This window comes from Triticum dicoccoides, chromosome 1B (genome assembly GCF_002162155.2).
Source record: "Triticum dicoccoides isolate Atlit2015 ecotype Zavitan chromosome 1B, WEW_v2.0, whole genome shotgun sequence".
NCBI classification, from domain to species: Eukaryota; Viridiplantae; Streptophyta; class Magnoliopsida; order Poales; family Poaceae; genus Triticum; species Triticum dicoccoides.
This window is the reverse complement of record NC_041381.1, coordinates 626,142,808-626,156,503: the sequence shown is the minus strand read 5'-3', so window position 1 is coordinate 626,156,503 and position 13,696 is coordinate 626,142,808.

Below are 13,696 nucleotides of genomic sequence, written 5' to 3'. Positions count from 1 at the left end.
GTGTATGTACGTATATATGAGTGCCTATGTTTGTACTGTATTTAAAAAAAAAAAAAGGTTGTTTATGTTATTTTTTGCTCCATCCTCAATTTCTTTTTCTCCACCTACACATGGTTGATGGTCATGGTATAACTGAGAATTTGTCTGTCCTTGTGCAAGACTAATTTGTCTGTCCTTGTGCAAGACTATCTTTCACCCGCCAACCACCGTCACTTTGATGGTTTTTCTTTTTTTTTAAACTTTGGCTTTGACCGTAGATATGTACATCGGTCCCAACTGTCATAAATAAGATACTACTCTCTCTATCCAATAATATAAGAACGTTTGTTCAAGTTATGTAGGACGGAGGGAGTACGACGCACTTGCACCACGTACTACGTCATCTGCGATCCATCAAAGCTCGCAAACACTGTATATTAGCGCAAGTGAACAACAGGGGAATTCATACCCAATCATTTAATCAACTTGCGATTATCCACTACAAATTAAACGTTGTTTACAAAAGCTAACCTGCTCCTTAAAAAAAAGATAAGAATACCGAGTGGTGTTTCTTTTTGCCTCCATCCGGAGGAGTTGTCTTGTCCGGTGCACAACCGATCGAGATCGAGCACGTGAGGATTGAGAAGGCGCCGGGAGGCTTGGTATCTGAACGTAGTAGTAGCGAGATCGATCCTGCGGTTAGTGGCAACTTTGTTCTGTACGTACATCGTCGTCCTGAATTATTCATTCCTGCATGATAACGAAAGCAACACCATCGATGTACTGCCAACAATTCGCTTACATGCATGCGTTGTGTTCATCAATCCTGGGCTCCTGGCTCCCACACGACCACATGGTAGCTAGTTGAATGGATCTGTTCAAATCACTGCAGCCATAAAACTTCCTTCGTTCCTAAATATAAGTCTTTTTAGATATTTCAATATGAACTACATACGGATGAATACAGACGTATTTTAAGTGTAGATTCACTCATTTTTCTCCGTATGTAGTCTATATTAAAATATCTAAAAAAACTTACATTTAGGAACAGAGGGAGTATAAGCGAAGCGAACTGTTTGAAAAGTCCGATGTGCACCCCTACTAAACAATACTCCCTCTGTGAAATCTTGATCACTTCCTCCATTTCACAAGGTAGTGTGTCTGCTCTTTTCGAGATCTAGGTTGACTCTAAATTTAGTCAACAAGACCGACTACGGCGGGAGCAAAAATTATACCACTGAATTTGTATTTTTTGATACGAATTCAACGGTATAATTTTTGCTCCCGCTGCAGTCGATCTCGTTGGTTAATTTATGACCCCTTTCATATTTGAATGATCCAAGTTATCTCAAATATCTCTACTAATTTATTTATTTTTATAATGGACATGCGTGGCAACACGTGCCTTTATGTTCTACTCCCTCCGTTCCAAAATAATTGTCGTTGGGAGTTCCTCTCCGGCCAGGTGAAAACGCACAAAAGTACATAAATAACCGTAGTTTGAAAACATATTGTCTTCCTCCACTATCCTCCATCTACGAGGCAGCACTCCTCCAGGCCCCTCCGTCGGGCTCCTCCAGGCCAGCGCCCCTCCGTCAGGCTCCTCCAGGCCAGCGCTCCTCTTTGCCCCTAAGCAGGGCTCCTCCAGGCCAGCGCTCCTCTTTGCCCCTAAGCCGGGCTCCTCCAGGCCAGCGCTCCTCTTTGCCCCTCCGCCAGGCTCCTCGTCGCCCCTGCTTCTCCACCAGGCTCCTCCAGGCCAGCGCTCACCTCCTGCCCCGCCTGACCCTGGCCAGCGTTCAACTCCTCCTCCGCCCCCACCTCCTCCACGGCCACGGCCAGGCCACCAGCGCCTCCATCCCAGCGAACTCCTCTGCTTCTGCTCATCTTTGTGGTAGGCACTCCTGCAAAATTGTTCATGTTAATTGATCATGTTACTTTTAGAAACGTTCAATCATGATATATCAAGATCATGATCTGCTAGTTTTGGAAACGTTCACTCAGTAAATTGGTCAATCAGGATATCAAAATATTTTGGTAATGGAATACTAGCAATATATCGATATCAAGATCATGATCTACTAGTTTTGGAAACGTTCACTCGGGAAATCAGTCAATCAGGATATCAATTTTTTTTGGTAATGGGGTAGTGTACACATGTACATTGTCGCTAGGTGTGGGTACAAAATTACGGTATCTTGAGCATCCCCACCAACAGAATTACAGTTGAGAAAATTCAGCCAGGGCGCAATTTCAAAACAGAAAGACCAGTCACAAAACAGAAAGTCTTGGTTTGAAAATGGTAGGTAGGTCATCTTACTAGCTTCTCTTTATTTCATTCATTTCCATCACCATCACCTTGGCTCGAGTTCTCTTTCTTACACACTGCCAAAGGAATTCAATTAGGAGAAACACTAAGTGAATCAAATTTGCAGATGATGTACTGAAAAGGGTGTTGTTTCTTGACAAGAAAAAACAGAATTGATGTACAGAAAAGGGTGTTGTTTCTAAAACAATTGTCATATTATGAGTTCACCTAAGGAAATTAAACTGGTTTCTGAAAGTTCAAATAAGGTGCACAAAGCCTTAAGCTTCAAATAAGATGACCATGCCAGTAAAAGCAATATTGACATGAGGTAAACATTAGCACTAATTGAAATGAGTAAACGCTAGCAACATTAACAGAATTAAACACTAGCAGTATTAATAGGAGTAAACAGAAATATTAGTATAAGTGCCATACTACTGCAAGTGCTAAATCTGATTTGGTCTTTTTGCAAGATTTTACTCCTACACTACTCCTAATTAAATGAAGAAGATCTTGAACTAATGTAAGAGAAGAGAAAAAAGAGAGAAGCAAGAATTCAGTTAATTTTAATTAACCGAAAAAGGATGTAGTTAATTTTTACTCCTACACTAAGTCTGGAATACTCCTACACTAAAGTACTCCTAATTAACTGAAGAAGATATTGAGCCTTTTAAAGTATAGCAGCAACAGCAGTATACAGATAAGCAATCATTTTTATGCTTTGCTCATCATCTCCAGACAGAAAATTACTCATCGAACTAAATACTCAACTTGGTACAGGCAACTTAATTTACTTGAATTCAGGATACATGCAACTTAACAACACCCTCAACTTGGCAGAACTAATATAGCACCACAGGCAACAATTGATTATGATTAAGTTGGGGTCTACTCCAGTTAAAGTTGGAGTACATGAGCATTTGACTGGAAGACAAGTGAAGCTACACCATTGTACTCCAGTTAAATCAGGATACAGTAAGCCTGAATTTCAGGATACAGTAAGCCTGAATTTCAAGATAAAACACCAACAGAGTTCAGTATAAATAATCATATGAGTCTTGCTTCAAAATGCGCAGACAGGATTCTATGTTCTCCACATCAAATAATCATAACTCTGAATCACAGTTAAATAATGTACTGATCTGTAGATAATGTACTCCTGTCAAGCAAAATATTGTACTGATCTTGGAGTACTGAACTGTTTCATATACTGATCTTGGAGTATTTTTTTGTACATCTTAGCATGCTGTCCCTTTTCGATCAAATTATCTACATAAACATTGTACATCCAGTTTTCAGGTAAAAATGTTTAGAGATAATTAAGATACAAAAAACTAATTATGGTTGGTAATGCTTCATTAACCTAGGAAACTAATTCTTCCTTTGACAGTAAATAGAGAGCAATTGACCATAGCAATATTGTCACTCTTGCTTTGACAGTAAATAGACAACAATTGATAGTAAACAGACTGAATTTATATGTACTTCTTCTTCTTCTTCTTCTTCTTCTTCTTCTTCTTCTTCTTCTTCTTGTACTTCTACTTCTACTTCTATTTCATCTTACATAATCATATCTTCAGGAGAAAATGGATCTCCCAGATCTCAACTTCACTCCACCTGCAGAAGATGTGGATGAAATGGACGAAGATGCAGAAAATGAAATGGAAGGACATGTAGGAGAAGAAATGGAAGGAGATGCAGGAGAGCGAATGGAAGGAGATGAAATTGTTCAAAATCCAGTTATAGTTGATAATTCCATCATTCCATCACTTCATCACTTGATCATTTCATTTAATCATTTCTTTGTTGTATGTCTTGGTGCAGGTGTTGGGCAAGTTGCTAGGAAATATAAAACCCTCAATGACCAGCAAAAAATTGCTGCTTGTGTAGCAATGCATACACTATGTATGAGTAAAGGAGACACTTTTTTGGGAACTACTAAGAAGACATTGCAAATACCTTTGGAGTAGGTGTTTGGAATATACAAAGAATTTGGAGGAAAGCAATGAAGCAAATTAGAGAAGGACTAGAGGTGGATGTTTCTAATAAAAAAGGAAATTCTGAAAGAAAGCCTAAGGACATTAACCTAGAAAAAATCCTAACGATCCCATTAAACAAGAGGTCTACCATTAGGTCACTTGCTTGGCAACTGGGATGTAGCCCTACCACACAGAAAGTTCATGTTAAACTTGATAAGGAGGCATACAAACTATGTGAAGCCAGCTCTACGGGACCAGAATAAGAAGGATAGGATTAAATTTTGTTTGTCGATGCTTGATGAGGCAACAACTACAACACCAAGGTCTAAGTTCAAGACTATGCATAATGTTGTCCATATTGATGAGAAGTTGTTTAACATGACCAAGAAGAATAAAACCTATTATTTGGTGGATGGGGAGGAATAGCCTACGAGGCCTATACATGGCAACTGTATTGGCAAGGTGATGCTTTCGACGGCCGTTGCTAGGCCGAGGTGGCACAGTGAAGGAAACATGACCTTCTCTGGGAAAATCGGTATCTGGCCATTCATGAAAGAAGTTCTTGCTCAAAGGAGAAGCGACAACAGGCCCAGAGGTATAATAGAGACAAAATCAATAAAGGACGACAGAAAAGTGATGAGGGTGTTCCTGATAGAGAAGGTCTTGCTAGCAATACAAGTTGTTTGTCCCGAAGGTGATGCTGGACAGACCATCTACATTCAACAGGATAATGCTAAGCCCCATATCTTGTGAGATGACCCAGAATTTCTAGAAGTTGTCGCAAAAACTAGACTTGACATCAAAATAATACAACAGCCTCCCAACAGTCCTGATTTGAATGTGCTTGACCTTGGGTTTTTCAATTCGCTGCAATCACTGACAGATTGTCTGAGTCCTAAAACAAACAAGACCTTATTAAGGGTGTTTTGGAGGAATTTGAAGGCTATGACATTTACAAGCTCAACATAAATTTCCTAACTCTGCAGACATGCATGATTGAGATCCTGAACCATGCAGGGGGCAATGGGTATAAAATACCCCATATAAACAAGGAAAGGCTTGAGGGTCATGGGCAGCTACCTCCAAGATTAACATGCCCTCAAGATGTTTACGCAAATGCCCTATACAACTTAGAGCTAATGGAGAGGGTTCAGTAATGGAATATGAGGCTCTGATGAGGCTGTGATGCTAGTGATGATGCTAGTGATGCTTGTGATGAGGCTATGATGCTAGTGATGATGCTTGTGATGCTTGTGATGAGGCTGTGATGCTAGTGATGATGCTTGTGATGCTTGCAATGAGGCTGTGATGTTAGTGATGATGCTTGTGATGCTTGCGATGAGGCTCTGATGTTAGTGATGATGCTTGTGATGCTTGTGATGAGGCTGTGATGCTTGTCATGTCTGTAATAATCCATATCTGAGTATGTTGGAGTATGTTGTTTGTGTGGAGTATGTTGGAGTATGTCTAACTCCACTTGTATGTGTAACTCCATTTGGAATTTTTACTCCACTTAATTTTGCACTTTTACTCCATGTATTTTTACTCCATACTCCATTTGTACGATCATTCTCTGATAAGAGAGTAGTAGGAGAGGAGAGGAGTGAATTAGAGAAGAGTATGTGTCACAATCCATAATCCTTTAGTTTCATTAATTAAATAAAATGACTTGTTGTTGTTGCTGCTGTTAAAGGAAAGGACTAGGAGAGGAATATGAGAGGAAAGGAGTGGAATAGAAGAGGAGAGGAGTGGAGTGGAATAAGAGAGGAGAGGAAAAAAATTAATTTAATTTTAACACAAGATAAGAGAAGAGAGGAGAGATAAGAAGAGATAAGAAGAGAGAAGATACTGAAAACAATATTGTTATCACAGTGACTTACTTTTCAGTAACAGCAAGATCAGTACACTTGCTACACTTGCTATTGATGCTACTCCATATATTTGCTACACTTGCTACACTTTCTCCATTTTGTGAGACTTGTATGTGTAATTTTTTTTCTCCATTTTGTGAGGTTTGATCATTTTTACTCCATGTACTCCATTTAAATGAAAGAGAAGAGAAGAGAAGAGAAGAGAAGAGATGAGAAAGAGAAGGAGAGACAAGAAGAGATAAGAAGAGAAACTTCTAATTTTATTCCTACTTCTAATTATACTCCATTTAAATACTGCAGGCTACTGCCAATGACCAAGTACTAACACCAAGTACTGTACGAGTACCATTGAACTACTCCAATAAGAACTACTGGATCATTGAACTACTCCACGGTGCAGTAATGTAAATTTAGTTAAGTGCTTTAAATTCAGTTAAATTTAATTAATTGAAAAGATTCACCTAGCAAGGTTTATTGATAGGAGTAAACACTAGCAATATTGACATGGAGTAGTCTATTTGACAGGAGTAAACAGTAACAGTAGCACAAGATTGTTGTAAGAACTTGTACAGTAAGAGCAGAAATGACAGTAAGATAATGTACTGAACTGTTTTAGTAGATAATGCAGCAGACAAGATTGATATTTTTTTTCTTATTTGGTTTAGAACTTGAGTGGATCGCGGGAGCTTACCCACCCATTGGTTCACAAGGAAGGACTCCTACACTCACACATGCAATAATCATCAAAAGAGAAACCCCAGGTTCAATTTCATGTTCAGATAAGAAACTAGTGTACCTGACGTTGTCTCTCCTGCAGCATTACCAGAGAAGAGGGAGTATATGAAAGCTAAAGAGACAAAATTTTACTGGAGATGCAGATGCATCAATCATCACTTTGTATGCTCACCACTCACTCCCACCACAACCCAATCTGAGACTTATCCATATTTCCCCAAAAAAATTGAGTTGTAAGCTACCACCATCAGCTTCCTAATTGATTAAAGAGCGGCATTTGTTAGTTATGAGAAACCTGAAAATCAAAATAAGAAACATTAGGCACAGTAAAGGGAATGAGAGACACGGTAAAACAGCAAAACGATTGTATTTGTAGCAGTTTCACTAAGAATAAGAAATATAAGAGCATTTAGATCACTAAAAATATAAGAGCGCTTAGATCACTACTTTAGTGATCTAAACGCTTTTATATTTCTTTACGGAGGGAGTAGTTGATGCTTGCAAGGTGTCCTAAATTACCTGCTAGAATACCACTCTTTGCAGCCACACACAGATGTCTTCATCAATGAGTTATGAATTTCAGATGCTTCACACGACCAGATACCACACCACCTGAGCTTGAAAGAAACCTGACAGTATGGTGTGTTCATTTGCATATGGAATATAACACAACACAATTGGCATATCAATTGCACTGCAAGCACCAAAGGTTAGGTAGATATTGAGTCAGTGGTGTGATGATTATCCTAAAACTGAATGCAGTAACGACAAAAATGCATAGAGAAGAAAATTCAAAATATGTCGCTTCTTCACCTTCAACTAGCTAGCTTACCCAAACTAAATTTAGAATCACTTCGAGCAGAGCCAAAAGCCCATATGCGTTCTTCAAATCACTCTACACACATGGGGAAAAAGGTGCAGAAACACTGAACCACAGAGCCAACAAACAAAAATAACAGGGCACACAGGAAAAACCAAATAATCCAGATGAGAACTGAACTCATTTTACAACTCCATAACCGTGCTTCATTTTACAACTAGACCACTGAAAAATCACAAAGCAATCAAGCAGCAAACAGAGGCATCAGATGATAACTGAACTTTCCATTTCCATTTCATTCCAGCATTGGGACAGACAAGAGGACACATCATATCAACACGAACAAACAGAAGCACCGAGCATCATCTCTGAAATTTACAGAAATTTACTCAGTGATGTGCAGGCCAGCGGCGGGTGGGTTACCTGATGTGCAGGCCAGCAGCGGTCATGAGGTAGTCGGAGATTCCTTCTCCGGCTACGTCATCTCGGCATCCCACAAAACGTGGTCCTCACGGGACTGCACGAACCCGTCGCCGGCGGTCCTGCTCATCGTGGTCGTGTGGCTGTGGCTACTCCTGTCGGCCAGCGGCGCGCTGGCAGACGGCGGCAACAGCACGGTGTGCCTATGCATGGGACCGCAGTGCGTGCTGTCGTGCCCTGTCCCTGGGACGCCGACGCCGACAATGTCGCAGACGCAGTTCCCTTTCTGCCCGCATCGGCCACCGGTGGTCAGGCCCTTCCCCTCTGCAGCAAGCCGGAGATCCCCGCCACCCTGAGGAAGGTGGAGCATGATGTCTACTACACAACCTTGTTCTTGTAGACGTTGTTGGGCCTCCAAGTGCAGAGGTTTGTAGGACAGTAGCAAATTTCCCTCAAGTGGATGACCTAAGGTTTATAAATCCGTGGGAGGCGTAGGATGAAGATGGTCTCTCTCAAACAACCCTACAACCAAATAACAAAGAGTCTCTTGTGTCCCCAACACACCCAATACAATGGTAAATTGTATAGGTGCACTAGTTCGGCGAAGATATGGTGATACAAGTGCAATATGGATGATAGATAAAGGTATTTGTAATCTGAAGTTATAAAAACAGCAAGGTAACAAGTGATAAAAGTGAGCGTAAACGGTATTGCAATGGTAGGAAACAAGGCCTAGGGTTCATACTTTCACTAGTGCAAGTTCTCTCAACAATAATAGCATAACTGGATCATATAACTATCCCTCAACATGCAACAAAGAGTCACTCCAAAACCACTACTAGCGGAGAACAAACGAACATATTATGGTAGGGTACGAAACCACCTCAAAGTTATCCTTTCTAAACGATCTATTCAAGAGTCCGTAGTAAAATAACACAAAGCTATTGTTTTCGTTCAATCTATCATAGAGTTCATATAGAATAACACCTTAAGACACAAATCAACCAAAACCCTAATGTCACCTAGATACTCCATTGTCACCTCAAGTATCCGTGGGCATGACTATACGATATGCATCACACAATCTCAGATTCATCTATTCAACCAACACAAAGTACTTCAAAGAATGCCCCAAAGTCTCTACCAGAGAGTCAAGACGAAAACGTGTGCCAAGCCCTATGCATAGGTTCATGGGCGGAACCCGCAAGTTGATCACCAAAACATACATCAAGTGGATCACGTGATATCCCATTGTCACCACAGATAAGCACGGCAAGACATACATCAAGTGTTCTTAAATCCTTAAAGATTCAATCCGATAAGATAACTTCAAAGGGAAAACTCAATCCATTACAAGAGAGTAGAGGTGGAGAAACATCATAAGATCTAACTATAATAGCAAAGCTCGCGATACATCAAGATCGTGCCATAGATAGAACACGAGAGAGAGAGAAGAGAGAGAGAGAGAGAGAGATCAAAAACATAGCTACTGGTATATACCCTCAGCCCCGAGGGTGAACTACTCCCTCCTCGTCATGGAGAGCGCCGGGATGATGAAGATGGCCACCGGCGAGGGATCCCCCCTCCGACAGGGTGTCGGAACGGGCTCCCGAGAGGTTTTTGGTGGCTACAGAGGCTTGCGGCAGCGGAACTCCCGATCTATCTTGGTCTTTGATGTTTTTAGGGTATATGGGAATATACAGGCGAACGAAGTCGGTCGGGGGAGCCACGAGGGGCCCACGAGAGTGGAGGGCGCGCCCAGGGGGGTGGATGTGCCCCCCTATCTCGTGGCCTCCTCGAAGCTTCCCTGGCTTGTACTCCAAGTTCTCTGGATTGCTTCTGTTCCAAAAATAACGCTCCTGAAGGTTTCATTCTGTTTGGACTCCATTTTATATTCTTTTCTTCGAAACACTGAAACAGGCAAGAAAACAGCAATATGGGCTGGGCCTCTGGTTAATAGGTTAGTCCCAAAAATAATATAAAAGTGTATAATAAAGTCCGTAAACATCCAAAATAGGTAATATAATAGCATGGAACAATAAAAAATTATAGATACGTTGAAGACGTATCAGAGCAGCCGCGCTTTAGATCCAGTCGCCGTCTCGACGAGCTCCCCCTCTCGCACCACGATCTCCACCTTGGCCTCCTCCTCCCGCTGCTCCAGCAAGGATCGAGTATCGCCGCCCACGGATCGAGCACCACCGCCCCCGAATCGAGCACTCCAGCTGGTAAAAACTTCACCTTTGACCGACGAGATGGAGGCAGGTTGCTAGGGTTATGGGTGGTGAGGTGCAAGACTGTAGTGAGGAAGACACCGATGAGAGGGAGAGGGTGGCGACTGGCCGGCGAGCGACTGACCGACGAGCGACTGGCCGACGAGAGGCTGAGCGGTCGGGGTCGGAGAGAGCAAGCTGTCGAGGAGAGAGTGAGAGCTGCGAGCGGTCGGGGAGAGAGCGAGCGGGAGGGGAAAACGGGAAAGCGAAGAAAAATCGCAACATGATGCTCGGTACACTAGTTTTCCCCAACGACAATTATTTCGGAAGAAAGGGAGTAGTAAAGAGATAAGAGAAAGAGCCCTGCCGATGGATCGGTTTTCAGGTATGGTTGTAGAGGTGGTCTTTTAATTCCTAAAATCTAAAAAGTGCATAGGCACTGTTTGCGCGAACCGAGTGGCTGGCCCCTGGCCCCTCTGATTCCGCGCGAACATAGTCAAGGTGCCATCTGGGCTGAATCATATGGACTGGTCTTGGACTGTTGCTCTTTAAAATAGTGTGCCAGGGAATATAATTAGAAGAAAACGTAGTACGTGATATCCATTCTTTCTCTCTGCATGTGACTGATTTAACTACCTTTCACAGAAATTAAAAAAGTCATATCTTTCAAACCATGCATTGGAATTCAGATCCGTTTTCACCTTTGGACTCCTTACGTCGAGATCTTTAAAACTAGATCCCGCATGAGTATGTTTTGATGAATTTTTTTTGATGCCAACTTTGGAGTTATATGGTGCAACTTTAGTACTGTGTTGTGCAACATTAGTACTACATGGTGCAACTTTTTTCAAAACAAATTTTTAGAGCTGCATAATCCAACTTCCTATGAGGTTGCAACGTAGCAACCATGACAACCTGATTTGCAACTAGTCTACTGCTGTGGCCAACTACCTAGTCGTAGATATGCAACCATCCTCCCTACTTGTAATGTAGTCTAGTTGCACACACATTGTTGTTTAGTTGGCAGAAGACTAGTTGCACACACATATGCTCAGTTGGCTTTTAATGTAGTCTAGTTGCATACACATTGATATTTAGTTGGCTTGTAATGTAGTCTAATCGCACACACATTAATGTTTAGTTGGCAGAAGACTAGTTGCACACACATATACTTAGTTGGCTTTTAATGTAGTCTAGTTGCATACACATTGATGTTTAGTTGGCTTATAATGTAGTCTAGTTACACACACATTGATGTTTAGTTGGCAGAAGGGTGAAGTCTGAGAAAAACCTTGAACTGATACAGCCCGTCGAAATTGAACCTCGACCTCCAAATCCCTAAAATTGGCACCCCGTAATTACTAATCCCGGTCAATCCTAACCCTATGCCTGTGAATTCATGTTTAACGTATCGGGACAAGGAGGATCCCAGCCGGGATGACTCTCTACTCTCCCTGACTTCACGGTCCCACACGTCATATTCATCTTCCTCCTGTACTTCCAATCTCTGTCTCTCCTGTGTAGCCCGCTTCTCACTTCTTCAATTCCGGAGGCACCATGGCAGCGAGCACACCACCTGCGTCGGCGCCGGGAACGCCCGCCCGCCATGCCCATGGCAGACGGCACCAACTCTTCGCTAAGGATGCTCTCCAGCCATTCGTTGCCTGCCTCCCGTGCCCCTCATCGCCGACGCTATCGGCCGTCGACGGCTGCAGCTTGCTGTCAGCAGCCATGCGTGCGTGTGTGGTCTGTGATCTCCTCCTGCCTGCCTCTGTTTCCTGTGGCCGAGGACGAAGACGCAAAGAGGATCTCTGTTCGGCACTGTCATGTGTGTGGGTGCTATAAAGCTGCGACGGCGGCCAGCAAAAAATAGGATTTGAGTTGTGGCCCCTAAGTGTCTTTTTATTTGTTATGCTCCATGTGCGCTCACACGTCCGGGTTGTCTCATTCCCTGCCGAAGTGCGCCCCGAGATCATCGTCACCATGGTAGGAACTAGAGCTTGATGGAGAGCGGCAACAGATCGACACCTCGGGGTTCTGCTATCAAACACTCATTGGGATGGTACTAGTACGTCCTTTTGCGACTTCTTCTTGTGCCATACTGCCATTCACCAGGAAAGATGGTGAGCTGAGCTTGGCGGAAGTGGTTCGAGCTACACGGCGAGGATCGACACGCCGGTGCGCTCCCCTCAGGAGCCGACATGATCGCCGTCATAGGGCCAACGTCACCTCTGCCGACACTATCGTCCAAGACAGAGATGCGCACACGATCTCCAGCCGACCCAACACCACCGGTCGTTGCCGCAGAGCTCCGTATCGATGCAAGTCAGAGTTGTAGATCTTTGCTCGTCACTGCCGAGATCGCCCCACTGCCATCTCGCCGGAGGGAAGGAATGGTCCTGTTGCACCGCTCAGGAAGCAGCGCTGCCGTCGGCCTCCTATGGACTCTCCACCAACACGCGCCCAAACAAGGGAAGCACACGCACAGAGAACCAGGATGAAGATGAACATGATATGTGGGGCAGGGATGTCAGTGAGGGTAGTCTGTGATCCCGGACGGGATAGATAGTTTCCCTGCGCGCCAAACAGGTCTAGGGTCGAGATTGACCGGGATTAATGAGGACAGGGTATAGGCTCAGGGATTTGAAGGTGGAGGTTCGTTTCCGACAAGTTCTACAACCTGAAGGTTCAAAATAGACTTCACTCTTGGCAGAAAGACTAGTTGCACAAACATATGCTCAGTTGGCTTGTAATGTAGTCTAATTGCAGAGACATTGATATTTAGTTGGCAGGACACTAGTTGCACACACACATATGCGCAATCGACGCGGTAATGTAGTCTAGTTGCACACACATTGATATTTAGTTAGCAGGATTAGTTACACACATATATACTCAGTTGACGCGGCAATATGGTCTAATTGCATACACATTGATGTTTAGTTGGCAGGAAAACTAGTTTGTCGAAACATCCCCATGCAAGATCTACTTTTAAAGAGCACGTCGCGAGAGTTTCAATGGTGAAATCGGATCTGAATTTCGACATGCGGTTTAGAAAATATGTCTTTTATAATTTTAAAAATAAAAAATTACTGCACAAGGGACGAACATGAGAAACATTAATGCAGTGCCATGCAGACATCCATCACATGAAAAAAACCACAAGTGATTAATTAGCGGTGTTTTTTTAGCTACAGGGATGATTACGTGCACTATGCGGCAAAAAAGCAGCAGCCGCCCAGGATCACAGAGGCGGTGGGATGTAACTGTGGATTTATATTCCCGTTGTACTGCTCGATATAGGCTGATTTCGTAATAAGTCTAGTTCGGGTTGGACAGTACCTGCGAAAGTTCTATGTAAATCCTTCTCGCTA